Source organism: Macrobrachium nipponense, chromosome 35, assembly GCF_015104395.2.
Source record: "Macrobrachium nipponense isolate FS-2020 chromosome 35, ASM1510439v2, whole genome shotgun sequence".
NCBI lineage: Eukaryota > Metazoa > Arthropoda > Malacostraca > Decapoda > Palaemonidae > Macrobrachium > Macrobrachium nipponense.
This window is the reverse complement of record NC_061096.1, coordinates 7,072,943-7,093,777: the sequence shown is the minus strand read 5'-3', so window position 1 is coordinate 7,093,777 and position 20,835 is coordinate 7,072,943. Positions and strand designations below refer to the sequence as shown.

At 42.4% G+C, this 20,835-nt stretch overlaps 1 protein-coding gene across 2 annotated transcripts in view; it reads left to right on the top strand.

Moving 5' to 3' along the window:
* The first annotated feature begins 466 nt into the window (after window positions 1–466).
* LOC135208412 (uncharacterized) overlaps window positions 467–20,835 on the top strand; it is a 55,587-nt gene continuing 35,218 nt past the window's right edge. The window contains exon 1 of one of the 2 annotated variants that reach the window (XM_064240549.1): window positions 467–629. The gene's annotated coding sequence lies outside the window, so the exon portion shown is untranslated. Of the gene's footprint in view, window positions 630–2,834; window positions 2,948–20,835 lie in introns of those variants that run through there. The other variant, XM_064240550.1, reaches the window with a different exon arrangement.

Sequence of the window (20,835 nt, the reverse complement as noted above, 5' to 3'; positions counted from 1 at the left end):
AATCAAGATACCTGAAATTCTCTACTCCAGTAATATTTTCCTTATTTTATCATTCTCATCCCTAGAAACAGCTTATAAGATGAATTACGTAAAATCAGGCGCGAGTAACAGTTATGATGAGTCATGCATCGTGATGCTGATCACATACGGCATACTTGTTCATATCTCGTCTTTTCAGTCTTACTGTTCAGTCGAGCGGGTGTATGAAATTCAGATTAAGAGTTTTGCTTATTCCAATATTTCATTTTATTTCATCAGTTTCACTGATATTAAAATACACTGAATATGGATAAATAAAGAATAAGCCTCAAATAAGTAGTTATTATATTACTACGCAGATACTTCGATGTGTAACCAACGCGTGGGCATTTCGATTTCTGAACATTACTCACCAAGTGAACGTGTATACAACATCCTTATGTCGCGATAGTGCTACGTCACATGCAACGAACAAAGACACGGTTGAAAGACAACTCCAGTCCAGTCCAGGGCCGGGCTAACACACACTCAGTGACTGAGTCAAGACGCAGTAGAGTGCTCGCAACCATTGTTGCCGTGGTGACTTGTTTTGAGACTTGCCTTTATTCTACTGTTTATTCATTACCGAGTTATTTCTTAAGCTATCGGAGGTGAGTGCATTCAAGATATTGATAACAAATGAGCATATCCTTGCCAGAACTAAGAGTGCATGTTGTCAAAGTCGTCTTGGTTTGTGCTAGTCCAGTTGCCTGCAAGTGAAGGCTTTTAGCTAAATGTTTTTGCAGTGCGTCGTATGGCTTCAGTATGATTTAATAAACTTTGCTGACTAGTTTTAGATAGTTCATATATATACATTTGAGAAGCAATGAATGACCAGCGCAAACAGTAAAGATATTAACATTCCAACCATAGTTGCTGTGTATAGTACGTACTCCATTATAATATCAGGTGATAGCGTTACAAAGTTTTTAAGATGCCAGGCAGGGCTTCGTTCATATTATTTATGTGAGAGCACTTCCATAATTGTGGAAATGACTGTAGTCAGATTTATTTTGAATTTTCAAAAGCTTTAGAATAAAAGTTAAAAATAGATTTACTACACACGACAGATAGATTATTTCTCTGAAGTCTAAACTCACTAACTTTTGATACACAGGAAATGCTTGTTTTTTTTTCTTATAAGAATATTTTATCAGAATATTTTTTTATCATATGAAGTGGAAAGAAAATCATTCATGTTAAAAATATACGAAAAGCTTTGAAAATTCATTTTAAGTCGTTAGGAATGTCATGAAGGAAACATCAGGGTTTAATTAAAAATAGCTGTTAGTGGTTGTGATATGTTTGAGAATCAAATTTACTTAGATTCCAGCAGATGACTGTTCTGTATAATTATCAAGAGTCAACAACCGCCGTAGCACTGTCGAATTTCTCAGTGCAGTTGGCTTATCTGAAACGTGGATGGTTATTAATTTTAAATAAATAAGTATTTTTAAGAATTCTTCGGTTTTAAATATTAAGTATGCACCCAGCATTGTTGATTCACTCCTTTTTTCATCTTGGTAAAATTTGTTGCTCATGCCATCACGGAGAGTATACCTACTGTTTACATGAATTACTGTATATATCCTTTTATAATTGTAACTGTAATTGACGTAAAGCGTGTGTGTAATTACTCCAAGCCTTACTGACGGAAATTTGTCTGCTAAACGGATAAAGACTCATACTACAGATATTACGATATCACCTGCAGAAATATTTCTTGGAAAGCAAGGGAAATTTACAAATTTCATTGTTTTTCTGATTTATATGGCACAAGACACCATTATTTACCTATGTTATGATTTATGTGGCCCAAAACACCATGATTTACCTATGTTAAGATACCTATGTTTAGATGTCAAAAAAAGTTCAAAAGACTGCCCACCCCCTTTGACCACCCCCTTTGACAACTGAAAGCCGACGAGCATGGGGAGGAGCTTATTGACGTCACTCCATAGCTAGCCAATTAGGACAAAAATGAAGTTTTCAATTATGCAAATTTTTAATATTTTTTTTAATCATTGTCGGTATCATTATCAGGAGTGCAACAAAAAATCTAAACTTTCCTTTAAGCTTGTGAAACTATTTTCATTATAGCGAAACTTAAAAAAACCGTTAAAAATAATATTTTGCTTTGTTACCACAGAGCTGAAATAATATTTTGCTTTGTTACCAGAGCTGAAAAGGTGTGACAGTCACTACCTCTTTCTTTCGATACCTTGATAATTAGGTAGTAATTGTTGTCTGAAGCGGTAACGTCGATACATTTTTAGTTGTAAATAAGTCGGCAAAATAGCGTGAATCTTCATTGCAGTAATTTATTTTAGGGTAATACCTAGAAGGTTACCAGGGCTGTGGGATGGCCACAGTGAGAATTACATGAGAAAAGACGTAGAACAGCTTCTCTAAAGAGACTTTAGTGCATGCAACCTGATTAGAGGTGATGCAACACTTGAACTGGGAGACGGAAAAGGAGACGTTTGGTAGCATCGTTGCCAATTTTGTGGAGCTTCACACATACGCCAATGCATTTACAAACTTTCCATGAATTCTAGTTGTCATAGTAATGCAATAATGATAAAAATGATCTAATATGTGTATATACTACAAATAGATAAGCTAATTTTACTTATTTCCCCCGGTGTTGTGTAAGTCTTATACCCATTTTGGAGGGTAAACATACCAATTGGCAACGCTGTTTGGTGGTGTTCTGTTTGGTTGACTTTGGTATCAGAGATAAGGTTTTTCTTTATTCACCGCAACATATAAGTTACTCAGTAATACTGGGACTTTGCTAGGTTAAGATGCGGTATATAACTTTTGGGATGGGAACTTGACCACACGCCTAGTGATTATAGTCAAGACAAGATTGGGAGCCTAAGTTGATAATGCTGACCCAGGAGATTGCCCCTCGCTAAGTATTAGGGTAATGGCACTATACTCTGTTTTTTTCCATCTGTCCATCCGCCTGTGGTATTTTCGCATGGTAACACTGTCCCGGTCCCTGTCGTACTGCCAAGATTTTCTCAGTGTCGTAGCTTACCTCATGCACTGATAAATTTGGCCCTGAAATGCGGTAAATCAACCGTCAAGACACTAGCATGGAACCTAACACTTTGCTGACACTATCGTTTTAAATACAAACAAACCTAGTGTTGCCAAAATGATGCCCATATCTCATAATGCTCAGATATGCGAGACGAAAAAGTTACACTGCCCCATAGGTGCAAATGAAGAATATTCCATTAGGGTTTATTCTTTGAAAAGTAACTAATTAGTCACGAGTCCCAATATTTTGCTCGAAACTAGGACCTAGGCTACACTATGCCTAACTTTCCAAACACACACTACACTTTCCACTAATTTTAATCCAAATACTCTTCCATACCTGGTCCATTCATATCACTTCGATGACAATGTAGTCATTTCATTCTTTGTTTTCTTCCTGTTTTATGAAAAATATTTCACTTTTTAAAGAAGTCTACCGCGGCCCTCTTCATATGAACGGGTGACCGTGGAAGAGAAATGTATGTTTATATTTTAAGCATTAAATTAGTAGTAGGGATGAAGAACACACAGCACTTTGATACTTTTATTGCTGCTGAATGTGAATTTTTTAATTAGCGTAGTGTTGTATTTTCAAAATTTTAGCCTATCATTGAATGTTATGACTTGCATAGGATAGTAATCAAAAGAAACTAAACTTAGTGTCCTAGGCTATTTAGTCTACCACTCAGATACCTCACTCACCTGACCCAGAAGAAATATGTACGAAGTGCTTCTTCTTCCTGTATGTGACACCCATTTTGTCTGGATTATTGTCATCACAGCTTTGTCTGTCATTTCCATAACTTCATTTTGGTACTGGTCTTTGAACATTAAATCAAAGCCATCACTACTGAATGGTGATCTTGGCGGAGGCTCTCTTTTGAATTTTTTTATGGATCTAGAATCTGGTCAAATCTCCTTTTCATTGAATTTTTTTTTTTTTGCTCCTTGTTTGGATGTGGCCTGGCCCTGGGTTCCTTTCAGTTCTTTGTAATTTGCTGCTTCTTTTTGTCCTCCTCTTACTGTAATTTCTCTTCCCATTCAGCTTGTAGGCAAGTTATCCTTTGTTCAGAGAAAATGGCAAAAGCTTGGTCCATCAGTGTGGTCTTTTTCCTTTTTGGTCCTTGTTGTTTTCTAGGAGAAGGGCAGAATTGGGAATTCTTAAACACTTCACCCACTCTTTTTAACTCACATGCTAAGGGTAGACAGAGGAGATTCATTTAAAACTACAGAGTTAGGTGAAGTAAACTTGGAGATGAGAGGTGTTCTAGGAGAAACATAAGATTGGAGAGCTTTAGAAGCACTAGGTCTAGGTGTTGAAATTGATGTCAGCTGATTGCTTCTCTGGAAGTGCTTTTATCTGACCTTGCATGACTCTCGTTAATTTAAGTATCTCTTCCAGAGAAGGTGGTGTGGGCTGTTTTGAAACAGTAAGCTCTTGATGTTGGCTGGTAGAGGAGAGGTGTGAGAAGTTTGAGTGACATCAACATTGACTGTGTATATAACTATAACTTTGTTCATGCAACTTACCTGTCAGATATATATATAGCTGATAATTCCGACGACCGACAGAATTTAAAACTTACGAAACACGTAGTGGGAGTCAGGTGGTTAGTACCCATTCCCGCCGCTGGGAGGCGGGTATCAGGAACCATTCCCATTTTCTATTCATAATTTTTCTGTCGCCGGTGTTGTGAACATCTGTTTACAGTTGGCTACTTGAGTATCCCTTTTGGTTCTTTTTTGGATTAATTGACTTGGATCGGTGGCTAGGCACACGTTATTAGTGGATTGATTTGATTTTGGTTTGGATTTCTCTTGGATAATATGTCAGGGTCTAGTACAGCTAGTGCTAGATTTTGCTCTAGGACTGATTGTAGAGGTAGGCTACTGAAAGCTTCAGTAGACCCACATACGGTATGTAAGAGTTGCAGGGAGCATGAATGTGTGTGTGAAAGCCGTTGCAAGGAGTGCGAAAGATTAACAGATTCTGAGTGAAAGGCGTACGAGACCTATCTTAGGAAACTTGAAAAGGATAGGTTAAGGAGGTCTTCCTCCAGGAGTGTTTCAGGTGTGCAAGAAATTAATGTTTCTCCTGTTAACCCTCCTTCTGTTAATGCTCCTAACCCTGTAGTGTTGCCTCCGGGCCCTGAAGCAGTGTCAGTAGAGAGTAATGGAGGCGATTTGAAATTTAGAATCGAAAGTGTTGGCTCTTGAGAGCAAAAGTGATGTGCAGAAGTGCAGTGATACCCCTTGTGTAGTGGAGGGTGCGTCAGATCGGCCTCGTTTCGCCTCTAGGCCTGGACCTCTGCTTGACTCCCAGGACCCGGGGAGGGAGCATGTCGAAAGCCGAAGGAGGGTTACAAGGAACCCCCACCGATCTGGCGTGCCTTCGGCAGTTACTGATGAAAATCCCCAGACTGCCAGGGAGCGTGTGCGTGCACGTCTCCTCAAGGAGTGTTTTTCGTCATCGGAGGCTTCATCCCCACGTAAAGGGTGGAGTTCTCACGGTGCTTCCCGTCCGCTGAAAAGGACGGCGCGTGTTGGTGACGCTCCACGTCCTAGTTCTCCGAATCTGCGATCTTCTCCTGACAGTGCGTTCGCTGCTTTTCCGCCGCAGAAAAGGCGTAGAGAGTCTTCGGACTTGGATTCGGGTAGTTCGTGCGAGCGATACAGTCGCTCTAGAGCTCGGGAGGAGGCCGTGCCTGGGAGGAGGAGGGAGGCGTCCCCTCGCCGCTCTCCTGCTCACAGGATCAGTCCCTCCCCGGAGCAGGAAGATTCGCCAACCAAGAGGATGCTTCAGTCACTGCAGCAACAACTTCAGGACGTTCTTGCTTCTAGAGAGTCTCTTCCGCGTCGTAGAAAGGACGAGAAGCTTCCTGTGAAGAAGTCAAGACCTTCTCTTTCTCCTCGCTCGCCTCTCTCTTCGTTCGAGTCTCCCTCTAGAGTTCGTTCTGCTCCCCAGCAGCTCTCTAGAGGAGGTGAGAAGTTTGTTTCTCGCTCTCAGGATGAGATATCTCCCGCTCGCAAGTCTTCGAATGTTCGCAAGTGAGCGGTGGACGCTGAGCGCGCTTCTGTGCAAGTGGAGCACGCTTCCGTTGCCGCCAAACGCGCACCTGTTGTTGATAAACGTGCACCGGTGGACGGCAGCCGCGCGCTGGCGGCCGCTCGGCGTGCGCCAGTGGACGCCAAGCGTGCACTAGTGGACGCTCGGTGTGCGCCAGGCGTGTTTTAGTAGATGTCGAGCACCAAACGTGTGGATTCGGACGCCAAGCGCGCGCTGGTGGACGCCAGTTCCTCACCAACACAAGTTCAGGTGGAAGAAGGAACCCTACCTGTTCGTCATTTTTCTTCAGAATTTCCTCCTACTTCTCCAGTTTCTGAGGAAGGAGTTAGCGATAATTTAGTCGAAGCAGAGGAAGAGCAGCAGCCAGCTCCTGTCTCATCGGACTATAAAGTTTTGATGCGTCTTCTACAGTCGGAGTTTGGAGAAACTTTCCAACGGGAAGCCCCTCGTACTCCCCCTTCTCAATTTTCTTCTTTTAAAGCATCGAAAGCATCGGGGTTCGTTAAAATGAAGAAGTCGCTTTCCACGAAGCAAGCGTTCCGGAAAGTCCATGAGTGGATGGAGAAGAGGAAAGCGTCAAGAAAGTCCTCTTTGGCTTTACCGCCATCAAGACTCTGCGGTAAAGGAGGCATGCGGTACGAGACGGGAGAGGACGTAGGTGTTAAACTACCAGCCTCTGCTCAGGGTGATTTCGGGAGCATCGTGGACGCTTCCAGAAGAGCCCTTCTGTCTTCATCAAAAGTCACTTGGACCCATAACGAGTTCGACTTCCATCTAAAAGGCCTCTTCAGGACTCTAGAGGTCTTCAACTTTCTCGACTGGTGTCTTGGAGTTTCGGATGCCAGGTCAAGGAGTTCTGATACTATTAGTCTTGGGGAGCTGTCCAGTGTACTTTCTTGTATGGACAAGGCCGTCAGGGATGGTTCCGAGGAGTTGGCTACTCACTTTAGCTCGGGGATTCTCAAGAAGAGAGCACTCTTCTGTAACTTCACAGCCAAATCCGTCTCTCCAGCGCAAAAGGCGGACTTGCTCTTCGCTCCGTTTTCAGACCATCTCTTCCCCCAGACTATGGTTAAGGACATAGCATCGAGCCTTCAGGAGAAGGCAACGCAAGATCTTCTGGCTCAGTCTTCTAGAAGACCAGCAGCTGCTTCCTCTTCTGGAGTTTCGTTTACCAAGAAAGCGAAGCCCTTTCGTACTGGATCTTCCTCAAAAACAGCCTCTCGAGGAAGAGGCTCTTCCAGAGGGAAAACCCCTGCTCCATCAAAGAGTAGGAAGTGATTTGGAAGTCCTTCAGACGCCGGTAGGAGCCAGGCTTCTTCTGTTCGCGAAAGCCTGGGAAGAGAGAGATGCCGACCCTTGGTCGCTAGATGTTGTGAGGAAAGGGTACAGGATTCCGTTCTTGAAGTCACCCCCGCTATCCTCAACACCAAAGGATTTCTCCCCCTCTTATCGAGGAGAGAAACAGAAAGTGCTTTTCGATCTGCTAGAACAAATGATCAAGAAGCAAGCGGTGGAACAGGTCTTCGACCTGGAATCTCCAGGGTTTTACAACCATCTGTTCCTAGTGCCGAAACATTCGGGGGGGTGGCGACCCGTCCTCGATGTCAGCAGCCTAAACCTCTTCGTCATAAAGAAGAAATTCAAGATGGAGACGCCTCAATCTGTGCTGTCAGCTTTGAGACCGGGGGATTGGATGGTCTCACTAGACCTCCAAGACGCGTATTTTCACGTCCCCATCCATCCCCAATCAAGGAAATACCTGCGATTTGTCCTGAAGGGGAAGGTATTCCAATTCAGGGCACTTTGCTTTGGTCTGACCACAGCGCCGCCGATGGTTTTCACCATTCTGATGAAGAACGTGGCAAGGCTGCTTCATCTGGAGAATATAAGGATCTCTCTCTACCTAGATGACTGGCTTATTCAAGCTTCATCGCGAGACCGGTGTCTGGAGGACCTGCACACGACCATGTCGTTAGAGAAGTCCCTGGGGCTTCTGGTAAACCTCGAAAAGTCGCATTTGACTCCTTCTCAATCTTTAGTCTATCTGGGGATTCAGATGGACTCAGTGGCTTTTCGGGCTTTTCCGTCCCAGGGGCGACAACTTCAATGCTTGGAAAAAGTGGCTACCTTTCTGGGGAAGGAAACATGCTCGGTGAGGGAATGGATGAGTTTGCTGGGGACCATTTCCTCACTGGAGAAGTTTGTTTCTCTGGGAAGGCTGCACCTCAGACCTCTTCAATTCTTCCTAGCCAACAGTTGGAAGAACAAACAAGATCTGGAGGCGATCTTGTGTTTAACGAGAGAGGTGAAGGATCACCTAAGTTGGTGGTCAGATCCACGGAAGCTCGCGGAAGGGCTCTCCCTCAAACTTCGGAACCCCGACCTAGTGTTGTTTTCCGACGCGTCGTCCACGGGTTGGGGAGCAACACTAGGAGGGAAAGAAGTGTCGGGCACCTGGAGAGGGAAACAGGTGCCCTGGCACATCAATCTGAAAGAGCTGTCAGCGATTTACCTAGCGCTCAGGTTCTTCCAGGAAGAAATATCCGGCAAAGTCATTCAGATCAACTCTGACAACACCACAGCACTGGCATACCTAAGAAATCAAGGGGGAACTCACTCGCCTTCTCTGTTTGCCATCGCAAAGGAACTCCTTTATGGGCGAAAGCCCAAGACGTCACTATCCTGACAAGGTTCGTGTCAGGAGTACAGAATGTTCGAGCGGACCTTCTCAGTCGACGAGGACAGCTTTTGCCGACAGAGTGGACCCTTCACCAAGAGGTTTGCCAGTCGCTGTGGAACCTGTGGGGTTGTCCGCAGGTGGATGTCTTCGCAACTTCCAGGACGAAAAGACTTCAGCTGTATTGCTCCCCAGTTCTGGACCCGGGAGCAGTCGCAGTAGACGCCCTACCTTGGAGTTGCTCGGGTCTAGACATATACGCTTTTCCCCCGCTCAAGATCCTCGGGGAAGTGATGAGGAAGTTCGCGGCATCGGAAGGAGCGAGGATGACACTCATCGCCCCCTTCTGGCCAGCAGCCGACTGGTTCACAGAGGTGATGTCCTTCCTGGTAGACTTTCCGAGGACTCTGCCCTTAAGGAAAGATCTACTCAGACAGCCCCACTTCGAGAGGTACCACAAAAACCTCCCTGCTCTGAGTCTGACTGCGTTCAGACTATCAAGAAGTTGGCCAGAGCGAGGGGTTTTTCAAGACCTGTGGCGAAGGCGATTGCCACCGCAAGGAGGCCCTCCTCAATCGCTCTGTACCAATCGAAGTGGGCTGTCTTCAGATCCTGGTGCAGGAAGAAGGGCATTTCCTCCACCACAACCTCTGTGAGCCAGATAGCTGACTTCCTTCTTTATCTGAGAGAGGAAGTGAAGTTAGCTGTTCCAACTATTAAAGGCTACAGGAGCGTGCTTTCTGTAGTCTTCAGGCACAGAGGACTCGATTTGACTAATAATAAAGACCTTCATGATCTCATTAGATCTTTCGAGACTAAGTAGGTCATCCAGCCTAAAGTACCCTCGTGGAACTTGGATGTGGTGTTCAAGTTTTTGATGTCGAGTCACTTCGAACCGCTTCATTCAGTTTCTATGAGGAATCTGACAAAGAAAACGATCTTCCTAACCGCTCTGGCGACGGCGAAGAGGGTTAGCGAAATCCAGGCCATTAGCAAGCAGATTGGGTTTTCAGACAATAATGCGATTTGTTCTTTAAGTCCCGCGTTCTTAGCAAAGAACGAGAATCCTTCCAACCCGTGGCCGAGGACCTTTGAAATCAAAGGGTTGTCAGAAATAGTGGGAAATGAATGTGAGAGATTCCTGTGTCCTGTCAGGGCTCTAAAGTTCTATCTGCAGAGAACTAAAGCTTCCAGAGGTTCGTCTGACAATTTGTGGTGTTCAGTGAGGAAGCCTGATCTTCCTATGTCGAAAAACGCACTGGCGTTCTTCATCAGAAGTACGATTAAAGAAGCTCATGATAAGTGCAGTGATAGTGATTTGAAGCTTCTGAAAGTGAAAGCTCACGAGGTGAGAGCTATTGCTACTTCGGTAGCTTTTCACAAAAATATGGCGCTCAAAGATATTTTGAATGCCACATTTTGGAGAAGCAATTCGGTGTTCGCTTCACACTACCTGCAGGAGGTGAAAGTGACATACGAAAATTGCTTCTCCCTCGCACCATACATTGCTGCAGACACTGTTTTGGGGCAAGGAGGTAACACTCATCCTATCCTTTAGGGATTAGGGGGGTTTTTAACTTGTGTTTTATGGTTGTGGGGTGACCGCCTGGGGCCGGGTCTCCCTTCCATTAGCTTAGTTAAGTGGGATGCCTTTGGTAAACTAAGCCAGGTGGTTGTATTTTTGTCTCGTTGCCCTTATTAGTATGGTCCATGGTCTAGTCACGTCGTGGTTTCGCCCCTGTTGACAGATCATCTGGAGTGCACCAGCTTCATAGGTCTCTACCTTGCTGGCAACTTTAGTAGCACAAGCAGACTTACGTGGCAGTAATCACGAAGCCAGCTATGCTAACAGGTAAGGAACCAAGGTATCAAATATCTGCATATATGTGTTTCCTAAATCCTCTATTCTGTCTCTCCCACCACCAAAGGTGGGATTCAGCTATATATATATCTGACAGGTAAGTTGCATGAACAAAATGATATTGTAATGATGCAATTAAGTTTGTTCATACTTACCTGGCCTGGCAGATATATATAATTAATTACCCGCCCACCTCCCCTCAGGAGACAGTGGAAATAAAAATTATGAATAGAAAATGGGAATGGTTCCTGATACCCGCCTCCCAGCGGCGGGAATGGGTACTAACCACCTGACTCCCACTACATGTGTCGTAAGTTTTAAATTCTGTCGGTCGTCGGAATTATCAGCTATATATATATCTGCCAGGTAAGTATGAACAAACTTAATTGTATCATTACAATATCATGTTTGGATGCAGATGTTGGAGCATCAACACAGGGTGAAAGGAGTATCAACAGGGTGAAAGAGACTTACGAGATGTAAGAAGTGAAAGTACATCACTGAATACCTCAATGCTGATATTATCCTGTCGTTGTGATGGAAGAATCTCAATTTTTAAAAGTAAATTGTAGTTTTCCTAACTATGCAGACCTGAGGTCCTTTACATAAGGAATTACTTTCAGTGTAGCTGGAATTACGGCCGTTATATTCTTCGAGGTACTTAGGCAGTAACTACCGTCTGGTAGGCGGGTAGGCTTGCCTCCCCGGATGTAAACACACTACTTTGTCATTTGGCCCAGGTTCAAATTGAGTGGTGGCATGAGATGGGCATAAATGTAAAGAACCTCATGTTGTATAGTTAGGAAAAATACAATTTACTTTAAAAAATTGTGATTTGTTCCTACACGATATACAAACCCTCGGTTCTCTACATAAGGAAGACTCACCGATTGGTGGGAGGAATGTGAGTGAGCCTCTAGAATTGACTGGAGTTCTATAAACCTGGGCTATTCCTCCTGGTCGTAAGAGCGAGGAGGAGTGGCCTGCCTCTGACAACTTGATCGGAGTATAGGAGCTGCATGATCAAGAGTCAGACTTTGGGCCTTTTCTAAATGAGTGAGGAATCATAACTCATCCGAAAAAGGTCTGGGAAGAATATTTTAGAATTGGAGGTATTAATGCAAATTTCTCAGAAGGGTTTGCATTATTGTCAGTCTCCTTCATCCCCTTGCTAGAGGAAGGAGCAGGTGTGTAAGCTTACAGCATCAATCGCCCGACCAGCCATTTTAAGTTCGAGTCCTATCCTCAACTTGAAGGAACAGGAGTAGAAGGTTGAGGTGGGGAAGGTGGAGAGGCCAGTCAATCTCGCACCCTTCTTACCTCTAGAACCACACACAGTAGGTAAGTAGGTGAGATGCAACTTGTCCTCTTGAAGGAGCTGGGTAAGCAAACACAACCTTCAAGCGTCCACCATCGGTCCAAGGAAAAGAGATTCCAAGGACCTGTGGGCAGATCCGAAGGAAGAAAGATATAAATATGGTCGCAATGAGACCTCATCTATCTGACATGTTCTTCAGAGTGATGAAATGTACCCATCCACTAGACTATCCAACTGCAGAAAAAGTCTCTCACAATCTCATGAGATTCGGAGGAAGACGTGTCATTGGACACTTCTGCAATGGCAGTCTGCAGCAGATAAAGACACCGACACTCAATGATGGGTGTCGATCCTTCATGGGTACAGCAACACACCAATAGGACAAAGTAATGACTGATCTGGATCAACCAATACAAAGTCAACAGCGCAGATCATGAAGGGCTCAGACTCGTCAACAGGTGCCGACGTTACACTGTCACGCATCCGAGACATAGTCACAACATGACACCTGCCTTTTGAAGGGTTGTGCTGTGAATAACTATACAAATTGTCTATCTTGTTTGCCAATAATGTTGAGAGACGAGATGATGTTTCTTGCGAGGAATGCTCCCATCAGACGATTGTCACCTTCTAGAGACTGAGGTCCCTTTGATAGCAAGACAAAGGTTTCTCATCAGGTAGTTGAATCGTGATCAAGCAAGGAGGAACAATTCTCTATTACTAGTGAATGACTAAGGTGAATATGTACCTACTTCTTGACAGTTGAATCGAGAAAAGTAAACTCTCAAGATTCTGATCATGAGAAAAGTCCCATCGATGACACCAACCAGTTATGATGACTTTAATCCCCGTTGTGTTCCAAAGGACTGAAAAACTAATCCGCTATTTCATTGTTGCTCGGCGAGAAAGTCTGAGTTTGCAGTGAAAGCAGAGAGTTTTTCAGTAATGAAAACGCAGGGATTGTACTGCCTGAAGAACTGCTTCTCGTTGGTTGGATCAGGGAGGAAGTTTCTATTTACTTCTATTATTCATTTACAATTTAGGGTGAACAAAGAATAATTGAACACCGAACACCTTACGAATTAGGAAATGTATATTAGAATATCATTCTGCATCATCGCAGTGGCCGATGGGGCAGATGCGATGAAGCAGAAGACGGCTACAGACTTCTGTTATATGATGGGGTAAACAGAAAGATGATAACGAGTCTAATGACATATATCTCTGTCTGAAAACTCTCACAACAGCATATGTGGTGCAGGAGAGAGATGTATACATGTATGCAAGAATTCCAGCCAACCAGAGACCTATGTAAGTCTGTGATTGCCGGGCAGAGATTCGAACTGATAGTCAATCATCGACAGAGGAGAAACAATACCAAGCCAAAAAGAATCTCGGAGAGCAAGCAGTACTCAGGCAGAGCCATACACCGCTTGCTCAACTTGTTATCATCCTGAGTTGCCTGGTATAGCATACCATGAAGGAATATGTTCGGCTAGAACCATCGAGCACGAAAAAGATACTCTCGAACATCTGCATTTTAACCGAAATGGGATGGAAGAAAACCCTCTTGTTAGGTGATGATGGAAATGCTGTGGTGTTGTTGGGGAACAATACCACTAGTTATCTCAAAATCAAAACCGGTAACTCATGGGAGTCCTGAAAGGCTGTCCTGAGTTCCAGGTTAATTAAGAGATCTTACTATTCGTCTCGGTCACATACCAGAAGAGTTAACTTACAGGTATGCGCCTACTACTCGGACAATGCAACTGATAACAAGCATGTTGCGAGAGAAATATACTAGTATATTTTTAGGTTCCTGTAAATTGCACTCCAGCCTAATTCTTCTTCGCTCGAGGGACAAGAATAAGGACTGGAAGCAAACCTCCTTCATTCTCTAGTGAAGAGAGAGGTGAAGTTTTTCCGAAGGAAGACTTCTACAGTTATAAACAGGATACCAAAGACGACTAGTTCAAGCAGAACTGGTTGTTCCTAAAATGGTAGCACTAGAGAGGTGTTCATACCTCTCGGTGCTATCTATCCTGAACGGATTGACGTATGTTCAGTAAGGTCCTAAGATTGAACCAAAAACATAGTCTCTTGGGTTCGAATTCCAAGGAGTAGACTCCACAGAATTCCTCTTATTTCCTTGTTCATTCCGGTATAAAAAAAAGTCTGTCTCGCCCGTGTGCTTGGAAATACAGAAAAATCATAACACTGAGAATGCCAGAAATTCCAAGGACTTCGAACATTCAGCTAGATTCCTGGTTATTGTAGTGACAGTTATCAGGAATTCTTGCAGCTAGATTCCCGGTTATTGTAGTGACAGTTATCAGGAATTCTTGCCCAAGTGCACCTGCTTCCTTATTCATATTTTGAAGCTATCTGATGCTGACTTGCCAGATTCGGAAGCAGAGTTGCGAACGGTTAAATATTCGCCAAATCATCGTAGAAGACCAAAACACTTTGGAGAGTGCTAGAAATTTCAAACACTTTGGAGAGTGCTAGAAATTTCAAAGAATTTCTTCAAACGATCATCGGGGTGGGCCCCTCCTCAACTCCTGTAGAAATCGAGGAGGAACAGGCATAAGAACCAGCCCTAAATGCGAGCATTTATGGACTGGAATGAGAGTACAATTCAATAGAATATTCAATCGGGTCTCCCAAAATGCAAGAACCCATAGGGGACTGCGAATTGAAATCTGTCCAAAGGACAACAATGACGTGGACGTACAGTCGGCCACATATATAAGTAAACACATTTCAGCCACAAGGGCGGGATGTGATCTGGTAACACTGGAACTGTGCCTCCAGACGCACGATGAAACCCGCCCCTCCACACGTCTTCCCCCAACATTTTTCCCTCCATCCTTCACTCCCACCCTATCAAGAACACGTTTATAACTTCTGCTCCCTGTTCGTCCTGCAGGTGTGAATTCCAACGTTAAGAATGTATCAAGTAATAATGAGATTATATCCTTACACACACACACACACACACACACACACTCATTTTGACGTCCAAACCTGATATTAGTAACATTGCAACGTATACGTAATTAAGGGACAAATATTACAGCACCATATTATTAAGGATACACAATAGATTGAAAAATAACCACTTATTATAAAATATGTATCAGTATTTAGTCCATCCACCATCGTCGGCGATGACACCTTGTAGTCTACTGGGGACGGAGGCTACATGATAGTAGACGATTTGTTGATTTTTTCTGAATATCTCCCATTCGGACATGGTGTGCTGGAGGAGCTGCCTTGATGATCGCTCTTGGCCTGGGATCCTAGAGTTGACGATGGTCCCCCAGCAATTTTCCAAAGGATTCATATCACACCCCTTACTTGGCCAGTCCAGCAGGTCAATGTCTCGTTGCTCCTCAAACCATCGCCTAACTATCCTGGCTGTGTGAACGAGACAGTTGTCCTGCAAAACAAATGTTACATATATAGTATATATTATTTTTTACGAGAGGCGTCAAATTGTGAAGGGTGAGCTGGATATGATCTTTAATTTAAGGTTCTGCCTGTTTAGATCTCTCCTTTCTCCTGGTTTGAAAAGCCACGTGAAGTTGAAGTATATCGTGGAGAGGAAGATTTCGCTTAGCTTTTCAAACCAGGAGGAAGGAGAGATTTGAACTGGGAGACGGAACCTTACGTTAAAGATTATGTCCAGCTCACCCTTCCGACAAATGACGCCTCATAATGATACTTGCATATTATATATATATATATATATATATATATATATATATATATATATATATATATATATATATATATATATATATATATATATATATATATATATATATATATATATATCAATATCACCATAACATGACTGGAATATCTTGAAGTAATAAAAGTCCACACTTATGTAAAATGTATATTAAAAATACATAAAAGACGAGAGCTTTCGTCTACTTGATCAGTAGACCTCATCAGCCGTACTGATTTTTCCTGTTCAAAAAATATACAAAAAAGTTACAAAGGAGAGGCAGGACTCTGGAACCGTCTCCAGAAGAGGTAGTTCAACCACGACGATCGGCTCGTCTTTTGGCCAGACATTTGAACGAGGGAATAACATGATTGAGATTGTTTTGGTTGTTATCTCCCTTGGAGACGGTTCCAGAGTCCTGCCTGTCCTTCGTAACTTTTTTGTATATTTTTTTAAAAGGAAAAATCAGTACGGCTGATGAGGTCTACTGATCAAGTAGACGAAAGCTCCTGTCTTTTATGTATTTTTAATACACATTTTACATAAGTGTGGACTTTTATTACTTCATATTATATTATATAATATAAATATATATATATATATATATATATATATATATATATATATATATATATAGATATATATATATATATATATATATACTATATATATATATATATATCTGTAACGTGTGGGGATGGGTTAACTTATACACCCTGGGTGAGCTGGCAGAAATACAGGGAAGATTCAACGCCGACCAATACCTTGAAATACTGGAAGACGTGATGGTCCCAACGGTTCGAGCCATGGCATTTCCCTACCCAGACCGCATTCTGTTCATGCCAGTATGTAGAGTTTCATCTCGCAAATTGCAGTAATAGGGAAAACTCTGTTGTAGTGCTGGTTTCATTAACTTGTATTGTTAACTTGTTCTATTTATACAGAACTTGTTACAAAATGTAAATACTATGAGTTGTTGCGAGTCAGAAGAGAACATTTGAGCTCCGTGAGAACGAATCAGTTGTATGGTTGTTGGTTCTTGAGGTATTCGACATCTTATAGCCTCAAACCTCAAGGGTGATTTTTCCTTGTTTAAAGAAACTACTCTGCGTTTGTTTCCTTTTTGACTCGCAACGACTCAGCACTGAGTGTTGTAACTACAGAATATCTGCCATTCATTTGGTATTAATTCAGTAGGCAATGGTAATGCTGATTATTATTATTGCGAGTCAAAAAGGAAACAAACGCCGTTAGTAGTTTCTAAAAACAAGGAAAAATCACCCTTGAGGTTTGAGGCTAGAAAAATCAACAACCTTTCCCCCATGCCATTGGCTGTGGGGTTGTAGGCCATGGAGGTCCAGAGTTCTAAGATGAAGGTGGTTCCCAGGTCTGTAGTGATGCCCATCTGGCACTCCGAAGTGGCGGATCCAGCTGGATAGGAGGGCTTCAGCGCAGGTGTCTGTGGTGGCTTCTGACATCGGGGTGTCTTCTGGCCACATGGTGGACCGGTCGAGCACCGTCAGGAGGTATCTGGCACTGTTAGATGGGGGAAGGGGCCCGACGACGTCGACGTGGATATGCCCGAATCTTCGCCTAGGTTGAGGGAAGGTGCCTATTACTGATTCGATGTGCCTTCCTGTCTTGCTGCCCTGGCATGTGATGCAGTTCGTGGCCCACTCCCAGGAGTCCCTCTTGATGCCATGCCAAACGAACCTTTCAGTCATGAGACGGGTTGTCAAATACCAGCTTCCTCTCGGAGGCGGGTATTGGGCGTAGGCGGCCGGTGCTGGTGTCACAGAGGAGCGTCGTCTTGGAAGGGACTGTCCTCCCATTGGAGGGCAGTGATGGCAGTCCGGTAGGCTGGTACTTCAGGGTCGGGGGCTCGCTCATGCGCTAGGTCCTTGTAGTCCACGCCTATGTGCAGGTAGTTTATCTTGATCCTCGAGAGGGCGTCAGCTAACGGGGTTCCTTCTGCTGGGGACGTACTTGATGGAAAACCTGAATTCAGAGATGGCTGCGAGGTGACATTGCTGTCTTGTGGGCCAAGCATCTTCCGCCTTGATGAAGCGTGCCCCTTGCCACCTGTCCAAGCTCAGGTCGGAAGACATCTGGGAGCTCTTGTATGGCGGAGGCGTACCTGTGGGAAAAAACGGAGCAGATGGTGGGCACCCTCGGTCCTGTGATGAGTGGGCAAGAGAGGAAGGTCTTGGTTTCGAAGAGGCATTGGTGGGCTACATCTACTAAGAGCCCGTGGTGTGCTAGGAAGTCTACCCCCAGGAGAGGGATTCGTACATCAGCGATGAAGAAGGGCCTCACAGACCTTACAGACCTTACATTTTGTTCGGGTTGCCCCAGATCCCTCATCTTCCGGTATATTTTGCAGCTTCCAATCTTGGATGGTCTGGGATGCAGTTTAGATATTTGTCGAGCTTATTCTTAAACACATCTACGCTCACTCCTGATATATTCCTCAGATGAGCTGGCAACGCATTGAATAGACGCTGCATTATCGATGCTGGTGCGTAGTGGATTAATGTCCTGTGTGCTTTCCTTCTTTTTCCTGGTATAGTTTTGGGCACTATTAATCTACCTCTGCTTGCTCTTTCTGATATTTTTAGTTCCATGATGTTTTCTGCTATTCTTTCTATCTGTTTCCATGCCTGAATTATCATGTAGCGTTCTCTTCTCCTTTTCTAGATATATATAATTTTAAGGATTGTAGTCTTTCCCAGTAGTCAAGGTCCTTAACTTCTTCTATTCTAGCTGTAAAGGACCTTTGTACACTCTATTTGTGCAATATCCTTTTGATAGTGTGGGTACCATATCATATTGCAATATTCAAGTGGACTACGAACATGTTTTATAAAGCATAATCATGTGTTCAGCTTTTCTTGTTTTGAAGTGCCGTAACAACATTCCCATTTTTGCTTTACATTTTGCCAATAGAATTGCTATTTGATCATTGCATAACATGTTCCTATTCATCATCACACCAAGGTCTTTAACTGCTTCCTTATTTGTGATTGTCTCATTATTAGGTCCCCTATATGCATATAGCTTTCCTTCTCTGTCTCCATAATTTATTGATTCAAATTTATCAGAGTTAAATACCATCCTTTTTACCTCTGCCCAATCATATACTTTATTAAGATCTCTTTGTAGAGCATTCCTATCTTCATCACAAGTAATTTCTCTACTTATTCTTGTGTCTTCGCCGAAACTACTCACTACCGAATCCTTAACATTACTGTCTATGTCTTCAATCATAATAACAAACAGTATTGCAGCTAACACCGTACCTTGTGGCACACCGGATATTACCTTGGCTTCATCCGATTTCTCATCGTTTGCAATAACTATCTGTTTTCTGTTGTGTAAAATTTCTTTTAACCATCTTCCTACTTTATCCACAATATTGTGTTTTCTAATTTTCTTCGCTAATGTATTATGGTCTACCTTGTCAAAAGCTTTTGCAAAGTCTAGATAAACCACATCTATTTCATTTACGCTTTTCATATTTTTGAATATGTTCTCACGGTGGACTAACAGTTGGGTTTGTGTACTTCTTCCAAGTACGAAACCATGTTGTCCTATATTAAACAAATTATTTTTTATTAAATGTTTCATAATATTTTTTTTCATTACCCTTTCATACACTTTCATAATATGTGATGTTAGACTCACAGGCCTATAATTACTTGCCTCTAGTCTTGATCCACTTTTGGAAGTAGGGGTAATATATGCTAATTTGTGCTCTTGCCTGTATCACACTTTGTCTTAATAATATTGCAAGTGGCTTTGCGATAGAATGAACTACTTTCTTTAACAAAATAGCAGGAACTCCATCAGGCCCTGCTGCAGCTCCATTTTTAATTTCATTAATAGCCTGCACAATATCAGCTTCATTAATATCTATGTCAGCTAAATATTCACTATTTTCGTTCCTTAATTCTATATCATTGTCTTCATTATCTATTCTAGGGGTGAATTTCATTCGTTAATCTCCCTTCAATTCTTAGAGGGCCTAATTCTATTCTTCTTTTATTCATCTGTTTCGCGTATGAGTATAATAGTTTGGGGTTTTGCTTGGTATTTATGAGGGTTTTTTCTTCCAAGTCCCGTTTTTCATTTTCTTTTGATTGTATAATCTTTTGTTCTGCATTTTCTATCTTAATTTTTAGTTCTATAACTTTCCATGCATTTTTTTTCTTTTGCAAGACCTTTTTTTCACTTTCTGATTTTCTGGGAACAAGATCCTTCTGTCTCTTGGTATGCATGACTGATGTTTACTTTTCTTCTTCGGTATATATTTATCCACTATTTTCTCTAATATTTTATATATCATCTCCGTATTTACCCTTATGTCATCACTTACGAAAATGTTATCCCAATCTTTAATTCTTCATTTATTTCTGACCATTTTATATTTTTACTGTAGAAGTTGTATTTTCCATATCCTCTGAATCTGCAATTTTCTCCGTATCTGCAATATCCTCTTGCATAATAAATACAGTTATTATCTCGAGTAGAATCTTGGAGCTGAGGCTTTGATATTTTTTGCTGACATCTCTGCATATCTCGTTGATGGCTTGCTTTTTTCTTTTACCTGATATTCTTTATTCCTCTCTTTATTTGTTTCTTTCTTATTTTGGATTTTATTACTTGATTGATTATATATTTGATTATGATTCATGGCTACAGGGTGCATATATTTAAATTTTTTGTCGAACTTACATCCTTTTCCTTCTTTTAGGTTTTTGCATATTTTTGAATGCAGATCTCTGCAATCATCCTCATAGCCATCTAGGTATGCATATTTACCATATATTTCATAGTTGTGACATATCTTAAGATGTTTGTAGTAACATCTTTCTCCAAATCTGCAATTCCCTCTTTTTAAAAGGTTGCAGACTTTGTCTTTTTTGTCTATTTTTTCCTCTTTCCCGTCATTGTGTAGATCTGGGTAGAGCCTCTTCAGGATTTTCTTTTGTGTTGTTATATCGTAATTTATTTCTTCGTAAGTATGCTGCTTTATTGCCTCACATGTAGTATCAATGAGTATCTCTGCATCCATACTTTTATCTTGTTCTTTGTTTTCCTTATT